We start from the raw sequence: 11920 nt of genomic DNA on the forward strand, positions 1-11920 counted from the left end.
TCAATGCTTCCCTCACTATCACCCTCCAACACTGCCCCTCATCTCTCCATAGCCCCTCTCTCATATGTATTTCATTTGTTTTATAGCATCTCTCATGCCAGTGTAGGGACTTGGAGCACTTTACATCATGCACACGTACAGAGACAATGAATCATAGGTGTGTAAATCAGTGTTCAGAAAATGTTATACAAGACAAAGAGGACTACGAGGTGTAGGATTCACATGCCATCAATTCTGGTAGGCATACTTGTCACTGGCTTTGTCTCATTGTCCTTCGTAAAATATGGCTTCTGATTCATAAATAGGCTTGTTAGTCCCTCCATGGTACCGCCTTGTCTGCATTTGTTACCGCCATAAGGACTGGACCTTTAGTTTGTTACATTGTCTGCATTATAGGTGGGTGGGCACTATTTTGTTTATTGACGCTGATGGGGACGATGGCGGCTGCTTTTTGTATTAGCAGCACACCCAAAACGGCGGCCGCTTTTCCTACAGAGCGCTATGCCTCTCTAACTTGCATGCTCAGCGCAGCGCCTGCTTCACAGACACCGTGCTCTGTTTCTTTTTTTTTTTTTTTACTTTAATAAAAGGGCTAAAGAGATGAAGATATCACCACAACCAATTTAAAGTCACGGAGTAGGGCAGAAGATAGAGCAGCTACTGCTGACAGGCAATGAAAACGAAGAGAGTGAAGAGCAGACCGCGAAACGCCAGCCAGAGGGGCCAGTTGGGTGTCCTGGAGCCACGAGGACCAGACACGAGTTCCACTCAGGTCTTGTAATAGAACTGCTGATACACCCCGCATTTCTCAGCACACCAGCGGGGATATTGCATGAACTGGATGAGGGATTACGGTGCATTCCTGGTCAGAATATAGTCAGCTGATAAGTCATTTATATTAAAAAAGGTAGAGGCAGTAAAATGTAGGAAGGCTCCAAAGAGAAGTGTGAAAGGGTTGCAAAATCGTACAGAGGTGGATGCTAACAGTCAAAAACACAGATATAACAACCGCTCAATATTACGCCTTGTTCTTGTTTCTTTATATAGTGATTTGGGTAGAACTGGATTTAATTCATGACAAAACTCTTAACATCAGAATAAAAATAGGCACTGGCTAAGATACTTTTCTCTCACAGTTCATCCATCAGACACACTGCTAAATCCTGCGCCCCATAACTGGGTAACCGCACCTCTGAGGTCATCACGTATAACAAGGAAGCACTTCCCACATGGGATCATAACCCTATCAGCCACACAGCCTGCCAGGCATGCCTGTGGGCAAGTGCTGCAGCACCCCCACATACACAGAGTGGTAAAAGCACTATATAAATGCTACAGTGTTACGCAAAACACTCAATCTGCACATTTTGCAAATTGCACTACGTGCAAGGTTTCTAAGCTTCGAAGTATTCCTCTTTCACAGCTGGGCTGAGGAAGATAACATTGATTTGACCGATAATATTTAATGATGATCAATATTAGTGAATTTCTGGTAAAACGGCACCGAAATTCCACAGACCATATTTAAGCTTAGACACAATGTGCTACGGACTTATAGGCAGACCCAATTTGCAGTGCTAATGTTAGCACTACAGATCCCAGAATGCATTTATTGCTTATACTAATGCAGCTGGACTAGTTAACATTATTCCCCACCTTCAAATATATTTGATTACTGGCTATTGCTGGTCTCCCTAAGCAAGTGAGGGTGATTATGAGTGTCACAAATCGTGACCAAGATGCATTACAAACGCAGTGCGTGTCCCAGAAGGACAGCAGAAGATGTCACTCTTCTGACTTATGGTGATACAGCAGCGTGGAAGTGCGAAGGAGTTCCGGGTTATAAAAGCATACTTGTCTAAATTAAAATCAGAAATTATGCGCTATAACACAATGCATCCTTTGACATGATTAGTTCCCCATGCTGTTATTTTAACACTAATGAATACTGCCAGGGTGTAAATTGTACCTCATTAGTACCAGTGCAATAAAATCTGAATGCTGCAATCAGTAACTAAAGTTGATTGGTTAGTTCTTTCCAATATATCTAACACTTTGCGACGCCACATTGGGTGCTTTCTCCTACGGATCTCACATCAACTTGAGCTAGAAACAAAATTGTTTTGGGTCAAAGATGTATATTATGCCAGAGATGGTCAATTATTATGCAAGTGCAGCATATTCATAATTATGAGGGAACTCTCCACACCAGCACAATCACATACTTCCAGTAGCCAGCAAAAATGAACTGAATTAAGTAGGAATGTATTTGACCTCAACTTTATATCCTACATAATTTATAACTTGCAGATTTTATCAAACAAACTTCAACAAGCATTTGCAATGCAATAGGCTTCGCATTTGCGAGATTTTGAGCTGTTGGCATTGTAAATGACAATGCCTTTTATTTAGGTTTAAAAAAACCTGCAATAATAAAAGGAATTGTCATTTACAATACCAATAGGTCAAGGTTTTGAAAATACGAGACTTATTGCATTATAAATGCTTGTTTTTTAAAGAGCCATGGTTTGGATATAGTCTGCAGGAATGCTCTTTCTTTCCTTGTGGTGTTCAGTCTGTGTGAGCCCGAAAATAAAAAACAGATGAGGTCTAGGGTGGTGCCTAAAATGCATCCTATGTGACCATTGTATTGGTCACAGTGGGGGCAGGCAGGGAGCCTCTTCACTAAATGAGGTGTAAATCACGCTCTAGCAGCAGGGCCACCAAAGGCAGCCGTTTTCCACTGCTGGTTGATTGCGCCTACAATGTTGCTTTGCAGACCCCTGTCCGCAGACACAGAGGGGAAGGGGAAGGAGGTTGTGGAAACTGCAGACGCCTTCCTTTATGTTCAACACACAGCGCTGGACGATCACTCAATAATTTTTTAATTCGGTCCATTTCTGCCGTCCTGTGATGCATGTCTAAAATAAGTAGGGGGAACGGACTCTGCTAAATTTTAAAAAGTAGGGGAACGTCGTGCCCTTCCGATCCCGTCCACTTCTACCACCGTACGTAACAATCCAGCGCCGAGCACCCGGCTGCGAGACTTTGTGTGTTAAGAGCTCCAGAAAGTATGCCGATCAAGTTCTATGCTGAGGGGACTGGTTCAGGGAGTGGTCTCCGTCAGTTGACAGAGTGACATTGTATTTAATGGTTTGGTTTCAAGTTCTTAGGTTGGATGGGATGTAGTGAGCCACCCGGCCGCTACCATACTTTGTATCGCATTCAATTCCCTCGGCCGAGCACGGACCGGAGAGTATTTAATAAAGGGTGACATCAGCGCACGTGGCTGACGGCACAGGGCATCTGTGTAGACGTACCTTATTGCTGCTCTGCCGTTAGTAGTTAGGCCGAACCCTTCCCATTCCCTAGAAGACGGTTGCAGCCCCGACCGCAGGGTCCCAGAGAATGTCCGTGGGTGTAAACTTAGGTCTCACGTGCACAAGCATACCTGGAATATCACACTCTCCAGTTAAAGTTGTTTTCCACAGATGTTTATTCCATTTTATAATCGTGTAAAGTGCTTAATTTGAGCCAGTGGTTTCCAGTGCTCGGCACATGTATGTAATTAATGTCCGGTGCTGGCACCTGGCATTTACTTGTCAACATCGCACTTATGACAGTTTGTTGGCGCTGTTTAGCTGATTTAAAGATGAGCAGAACGGTTGTACATGAATACAATATACATTCAAAAGCACTAATATCTGGCTCCCCAATCATTCCTTTATCGTTGGGGAATAACCTGAACTGTTGCACTTGCAGGTGAAAGAGATGGTTAGTAATGGTTTTAGTACCCATTGGCAGAAATATCAGGGGCAATGGGTGGTGCAAGCTGCAGCGGCCTCCTGGTCAGGGTCCCAGCACTTATTAGTTTACAAAGTAAAACACTGTTTAGCCCTTAACGCTCCATGGAGCAGTGATCCGTTGCTTCTGTCTGTTCCTCACAGGGAGACGCTTATTTTACGAAGATAGCTGAAGAAAAAGAAATACACAACTCCAGGGGGATATCGAAATATTGCAAAAGGCACCAAAACCCCCAGTCAATTCTTATACTGGTTGGTCTAAATTAAAATGGGCTTGGCTGTGTGTCACACGCCAAGGATGGATGCGCGGGCGTCTAACGTTTGCGAGGGGCGTGGCTACGAAAGTGTCTTCTGAGACTCAACCACGAGCCAAGGACGACTGCCGTTTGAGCAGGGCGTGGCTACGAAAGTAGATTCTGAAATCTATGACAATTCACTGTGGATTTATTAAACTATTATTTTCAAATCGGTATATCAGAACCCCAGGGTTCTTTCATTCTCAAATACTCCTGGAGTGCTACCTACTTCGATGCTTCAATTTAAGCTGGCAATTTAAACTATGAAAACAGAAGAAAGGCGAAGCTCTGCTGTTACAGGAGTATTTGAAACCGCCATCTTTGAATGTCTCGTTATTTACTGATAGGTGCTGGTATTCTAAGCATTGCGGCGCAGAGTGAAAATTAAAAGTAATACATTTTAGGAACTGTTGTGTTGCTCATTATTTACGTCACATGCAAAGTTACTTGCTATTAATTTGTGCAGGACTAAAATGCCATCGTCACATGGAGTTTTAAATATATACTGTTTACTAGTGTTAGTACATTAAAAGGTCATACTTGTTTATTTGCATGGTTACAATATATATATATATAGTGGCAGGTTGGTGGGGAATTGTCACGCGACCTAAAAAAAATGAATTGGCAGTTTGTAGCGGGCAGCAAAAGACTACTGTTTTTTCTAAGCATGAGTATATCGTAAAATTATTTATGTTGTCGAGTGCGAGGCATATTGGGAAGATGGGCAGTTTGCTACAGGGCAAACCTTCTAAAACATTCACTGTTCTAATGTGATTTTTAAAAAGTATGTGCTCCAGGTGAGGCTCGAACTCACAACCTCGGCATTGCTTTGCTTTGTACTGCTGTATAAGTACCGCGCGCTAACCGATTGCGCCACTGGAGCTCTGACACCCTTCGTCGCAGATCTCTTTATACACCATTCTTAGCGGTGTATCTGTACATATTGTATTGTATTATTTTTGCGGTTACTTCACATTTTATACTTTTAAATTCCAAGGCACATAAAGGCACCCAAGACATATGAGAATCTAACGAACTCTTACTTAATGTTAATAATGCGAGTCACTGTTGCTTCGTAGTGACTGCACTTTCCCCTATGTTACACCGCTAAAGGCGACACGTATTTCAATGTGTTTAACATAATAACGCTCTTAAGTCAAAAGCAGACAGTACAATGGAAGAAAAGTACTTTATTTTAAAATAAGAAGTAATTAGTAAAGCCCACAGGCATAAGTAAAGGATAGGTTCACACAGTGGTCGAAGTGGGCGGTATCGGGAGGGCACCCTGTGTCCCTACTTCATTTATTAAAACGATTCACTTCCCCCACTTTTTCTTTTCAATACTGTGTCCCAGGACGGCAGAAATAGCAATGGCATCAGATAAGGCTCGGCTTGCTTTCGTGGATGGTCTGGGACGGGTAGAGAAGGAAAAGAGACATGGGGACGGGCAGAGAAGGAAAAGGACTGTCTCTTCCTTACTGCCCAGTGAAGAAACAGACAATGTCCTTTTCTTTTCTGTGCTGGCAGCTGCCCCCCTCTCTTCCTACTATTCCATCTCTTTCTGTCTTGCGTCTCACTTAATGAAAACCGTGACATGAAGAAATGGTTCGCAACCTCTCTTTCCTTCTTTCATTTATTTGCTTCCCTGTGAAATTGATCCAAAAAAGAAAAACAATCTTCCGGCAAATGCCCTTTTCTGAAATTTTTCTATTCTAAAGTGCAGCCTCGGGATGGAGAGAAATAAAAGGTTATAAATATGAAAAATACATAACTAAATAAAGCAAGACAGAGTGGTTGGAAAGGGGCCAGATTGGTTTTATTCACATCCAAAGGCATCAGCCTCACATTATAGACTTTGCAGTGAAGCGCTACTTTTGTTTTCTCGTCTTTCTTTGAACAGCATTGTTGTCCCCAGGTGGGGAAGTGCGCCATTCCTGGAAGTATTGCAATACCTGGTAATGGGTGGATTGGAAAACAAAATATGTACCATGGCTCTTTGTTTATGGATGTGGTCTTTTTAAACCATACTGCTTACGTTTTGTAAGGATATAAGCAATGGACATTGAAACGGTTCCCTTCAGGGCCCTGTAGTCATGTCCTTAACTTTTCAGGTAAAACCACATGCTGATTTCTGAATAGTGAGTGAGAGATCTTTAAGGTAGCCATGTTGTTTCTGCTTACATTTCACATGCTTTACTTAATCTTGCATTCCCTATGAGAGTTTGCTTTCACTTTTTTTTTAGGCAGCACATTACTCTTATTAAGTGCATAGTTTGAATTCAGCCATATCCAAGTGTTTATAGCGGTCTCAATTAAGTTGTAGCTGAAGGCAGTGCGAGCTTCTCTCAGTGGGGCAGTATGGTGTTCAGTGGGGGAGAGGATGTGGCACTATGGCCAGAGCTGTCGAATTTGGAACTGGGGAACCGGGTTCAGCCCTCATGACCAGTCCACCACAGCTCTCTCCTGAGGGATCATATTCCCATGCTAGACTTAGAAGGCCCCACTAGACCTTAGAAGGCGTGATGTCTTAGCACAAGCAGGTGTACCCTAGTGGTGTCAATTTTGGATTTACCTTGAAGGCCTGTCCACCACAATCCATACTGAAGTTCATCTCCAGTCTTGCAGGCAGGCCTACGAAGCAGCGCACCTTAGAACAACAGTGTTACAGTCAATTCAATTCAATTCAAAGAATCTTGATTCAGTGGTTAAAAATCACCATAAAAGCATACACATACACTGTGACTCTGTCACGGAGGTCACATAAACCCTGAGCAGGTTTGGGCGGTGCGAACGGCGTGACCGCACTGGGTACCTATTTCGGGTGTGTGCATAGTGTTGCAAGTATATTGTGGTTTAAAAAAAAACTTGCAGCCTCCTTTCTAGCCTCCATCAATTTTCAGCAACAATAAAAATGTCATGATTACTTTGGTGATTAATGTTCTTCCTAGATAGAGATCAAAGTTTTGTCTAGTGGAAGGGTTGACTCCTGGAAAGGTAGCACAGATGGTTAATATGCCTGCTGCAAAGAACCTCTACCATGCAGATCACAAAGTGCACATAATGTTATCTAGGTTAATAGGTTACTGCTTTTGTCAGAGAGATCCTTTTGTTACTTGCAGTTCATAAGTTAAAATCCTAACATAGAACATTGAGCTATTAAACTATACTGCCTGCTAGTATGGTTGTAATGTGGCTTCTATACCTTGTAGTCCTTTGTGTTATGTAACATTTCCTATACATTGATTTACACATGTATACATGATTGTCTCTGTATAGAGTGTTTGATGTAAAGTGCTCTGACACTGTACACTGCTATGATTGGTGCTGTAAATCAAATTAAATGCATCTGAGAAAGAGTGTGGTTATGGGGACTTGAGGGGGACTGTTAAAGGGTGGTAGTGAGGGAGTCCGAGGCGTAGGTGATCATTGAGGGCACCAGCAAACATTGTTACACAGGGCGCCACCAGCACTCAAGCCGGCCCTGCCATCAAGGCCAGTCCACCCATTGGTACCTCCATTGGCCTTGTTTCAGCTGTAATAGCTGCAACTCACCAAGGAATGGCAATGCAGGATTTGCACGCACACCAAACTAAGTTTGCAAACTTCACAGTCTCTCTGCTTCATGCACAAGCACTTTTAACATGTGCTACCTGCTCTGGAGCCACTGGAACTATGCAGCAATGGGGGACAAAATGATGCTGCAGTGTTGACTAAATGATGCAACATAAAAAAGGCTGCAGCGTAAAGCAATATATTTTCTCATACTTTATTATTTAGACATTTTTACACATGTTAAGTCTCTGCAAAGATTCTGCTTCATTAGTATCAGGATAACATACAAATGCAGCAGTGAGAAAGGTGTTCAGTCAACCTTTACAAAGGCCCGTCCACTGTGCAGCAACTCAAGTCACGTTTTTTAGTACCTTTTTGTCCGTTTGAGCTATAAAAATGATTAATTAAAACTGTAAGATTATGCAATGGATGATGTATTTTGTGGCAAATATGGCAGAGCCATAATAATATAGAAAACATTTGCAAACTAGGATATTTTCCCATTCAGGTTTGAACTGCTCTTGTGGAAGAAGGGAGGAGAAGTGCTAACAAGAGAAACTGCATGGCTTGGAGACAAATGGCTTGTGATTCCACTTTTAAGCGTATTTGGGACGATGTGTGATTGGAAATATATCCCACTTTGTGAATGTATTTAAAAGCCAATAACTCCTAATAAACCTTAAATAATCAAGTGAATCCATTGGTTGAATTAAAAAACACAATAAGATGTAACTGGTCAGTGAAATGCCAAACAAATACTACAAATTGGGATGTTTGGCACATTCTGGTCACACCTCTGACTCCGCCCACTGATCGAATCCTTGGGTTAGCTCCGCCCTCGGAGTCTCCGCCCAACAGTTCCCCTACTTTTTTCCCCCACTTCGACCACTGGGTCCACAAGGGCCATCCTAGAATGCCCCAACGTTCCATAACATCACATAAATAATGCTTGAAGGTTCTATGATGACATATCATGACAATGAGGATATGATAGGCTATGTCAGTGGTTCCCAAACTGTGTGCCATGGCTCTCGGGGGAGGCGTCAAACCTAGCCAGGGGAGCCGCTCACCAAGCACTTTAATGCATTTAATGTTGAAGGGTCTGTTGGCTTCAGTTATACTAATTAGACTTAAGCGCATGATGTCGATGATTTGTAAGTGACATGCCTAAAGCTGTAAATGTGGGGCTTAATTGATGGCATGTTGAGGGAGATGACCTCTATATTTCCCTGGATCCCCACAATCCAACACGCCCAACGTAAGCGGAAGATGTCTGATTAATTTTGTTAGACGAGGTAATAGTTTAGTTTTTTTCCAAATGCATTTTACACCAGTGCAAGTTATCAGGAAGGTATAGTTGTCCTGTCTATGAGACACACAAATTATTATTAAGTATTGCCATTTGTACTTGAATCATAGGTGCTTCCAGTACACATTTCTTTTAGTACACACACATTTCCAGGCAGACCTGCTCTCTCCTTGAGCACAGGGAAGTAGAACACCATATACAGCATAATGCCAACATTTGGAAGCAAGAAAGAGGGATATTTAAAAAAAAAATGGAGGAATTTATTTTACTTGCATTGATTTGGAGGCAATTTTAGGGTGGAGACAGCAAAAATAAAGCTGTATGTGGTTTTAAAAATCGTGAGTAAGTCTGCTGAGACAGGTGTGTTGGCAAGTATGGCATGGAAGTGCATGCAAATATTCTTCAAGCACAGAAGCACTTTGGCAATGGAGCCTACATGCATAGGCGTGCTATCTAGCACTGTAAGTGGTATGAAAAGTTTGAGAGGATACTCTTAAAAAGGCATGGGCAAAGTAGTGTAACTAGGAATATTTTATTAGAGGCTCCGCCTTAGTAATACAAAACACCCTTCATATATGATTATAATACCTTAAATCAGCTTCATCCCAGTTATTTTCAGATAGAAAAATGCAATTACGCCCAAGGTCGCGCTTACATCCGCCCCACCCTCCAAAAAAGTAACAGTGGGGAGCCATGGCCATCGCCAATGGGTCAAGGGAGCCGTGGGTGCAAAAAGTTTGGGAACCACTGGGCTATGTAGATAAAGAATGCAAATGAAGAAAGGAAAACTACAATAGAAATAGAAGAAATAATACACACTAAGGTACAACATCTCCTTTTTTTTCACCAAGGAAAAGAAATGATAAATACATTACAACATTTTTGAAATGTTTAGGTAAAGTCATTGTTCTACCAAAAGAACTTTGTGCTGCATTAAAAGTGGAACATGCATCTGGCATGTCAGAGCCAAGATCACAATTAACCAACTCAGGGTTCCTGTTTGATTTAGAACTATCTTGCACATGTCTTTGCATATCAAATTCCGCATTAACTCCACTACAAGTTCCGTTATTAACACCAATAGGTGTGGACATAGCAGTAGTATAGGTATGACCATCAATGTTCCCATTACTAGCATTGAAACTAGATTCATTAGATGCCAGTTTCTCATAGCCCAACACACTTTCATCTAATATGTCCTCACTCTGTACATCCTTCTTTATGAGTAGTTTTTCTTGTCCAGGTTTTAATTTAACAATGTCGCTTTTATTCCACCAACCTTTTTCTCCCAAGCAAACTGCTCCTTTAGAGACTTCTTTAACAAATGGTGAAGTGATAGTAGATTCATCTTTGGCTACCTTGTAAGGTTTCTTAATAAGGACCAAATCCCCTTTCTCAAACGATTTGTTTTTAACCTTGTTGCACGTATCACTGTTTCGCTTGGTAGGTTTCTGATTTTCAACAATTCTTTTGTACATTTGATTCATTGTCATCAATTTCTTTATGAATAGTATTCTTTTTGAGCCAATCTCCTAATGTAGGTGTAAGTATTGTGTTACAACTTCTTCCTTGCATTAAGTAAAATGAAGAATGATTGGTTATGTCATTTTTAGGTCTCGCCTACGCAGCGCTCATGCACTGCATAGGAAAAAGACCTTTTATAATCGACACAGCTTTGGAGGCAAAAACTTGCACGCGTTGCATGGCTTTGAATGGCAATGCGTGCGCGTTTGGCGATTCCCTTGTGGGAGCGAGCTTTCAAACCATGTGTTAATTACAAACATATGATTCCTGCTCGCTTCTGCAAGGGAAACAGGCGTAGTGGAGTTCTGGACTTTTTGGTTCCGTCCAGAGGTGTCAGGGAACAACACCCGAAGACCCCGGAGTTCCACCTGCCTTGGTGCACAAATGAACAGAAACACGGGCTTCTCGATGGTGGCGTCAAAGACCAAAGGTTTATTACTGCAGGGACACAGAAGTCACAGATACTACACACGGGCAGAATCTAGGAGCCTGTTCGATTTGTACAAAGAGGGTTGCTCCTTTTTTTTTTTTAAGCGGGGGGCAAATTCTTTACATGTAATACATTCCCAAAACCTTTGTGTCTAAAACAATAAATATTTGGCGTTACACAGGAACCGTCGATAATATCTGAGGCCAAACATTACGAAGAGGGGTTCCCACTAGTTCATCACAATCCCTTGTCAATATTGCATTCAAGAGCCGGACCGCCTCATCGTAAATTTCGTTACCTCCCCCTAATAAAGATTCAGAAAGAAAGGAACAGAGCCAGGTGTGGAAGATAGAAAAGTGGGATAAGGGATGGTTGTGGGTTGTAAATGGGCAAGGCTACCGGCTTCGGCCGCCTAATCATGATTGGGACAATGGACACGAGAACCAGTTCGGTAGGGCTGGCCTCGGGCAGAGGAGGCAGCCTTTGTCGAGTCATGCAGCTACAGCGTGTTCTGTTCCAAGGTGCACGTGTCACTTAAAGAGGTGAATCTCCGGATAAGGCTACGTGTCCTTGATTGAAATGAAGTGATCAGAGGTTATTGCTTATGTGAGGGCAAGAAACACAAAATGGCTGCCATGATCTAAGATGGATGCCATGGGTAGATCAGAAATGTGTTGGTAACAGGAGTACTCTTGCTCGTAGCGTAGCGAAAACACCAGGATATGCTAAATGGATCATTTGCGGTTCGCTGATACAAATATTATGTATTTCCGACAATATTGAAAACACGGGTTCAAATCGTCACGGAACCTCAGACCCTCCTTTTGCCCTTACATAGGCAATCACTCAGTCTATGTCAGAGTCTAATTCTATGCTCATCAGGTCAGTGACATGCTGTTGTATCATCATCCTTTCTCGCGCCTTTTCTCCAAACGCAGGTGGTTTCCTAAAACAGGTTGCAGCACAAAGACTACACAGAGCAGGACCACACTGGATAATCAGGCAG

The 11920-nt window shown here is 42.3% G+C and overlaps 1 non-coding gene across 1 annotated transcript; it reads right to left on the reverse strand.

Annotated features, from left to right (window-relative positions):
• Positions 1-4888: 4888 nt before the first annotated feature.
• Positions 4889-4982, reverse strand: TRNAI-UAU (transfer RNA isoleucine (anticodon UAU)). Its single transcript has 2 exons — positions 4945-4982; positions 4889-4924 (listed from the first exon to the last, which is right to left on the reverse strand). It is a non-coding gene; the product is annotated as a tRNA-Ile (tRNA).
• Positions 4983-11920: the final 6938 nt, after the last annotated feature.

Source organism: Lissotriton vulgaris, unplaced genomic scaffold (genome assembly GCF_964263255.1).
Source record: "Lissotriton vulgaris unplaced genomic scaffold, aLisVul1.2 SCAFFOLD_1819, whole genome shotgun sequence".
Classification (NCBI taxonomy): Eukaryota; Metazoa; Chordata; class Amphibia; order Caudata; family Salamandridae; genus Lissotriton; species Lissotriton vulgaris.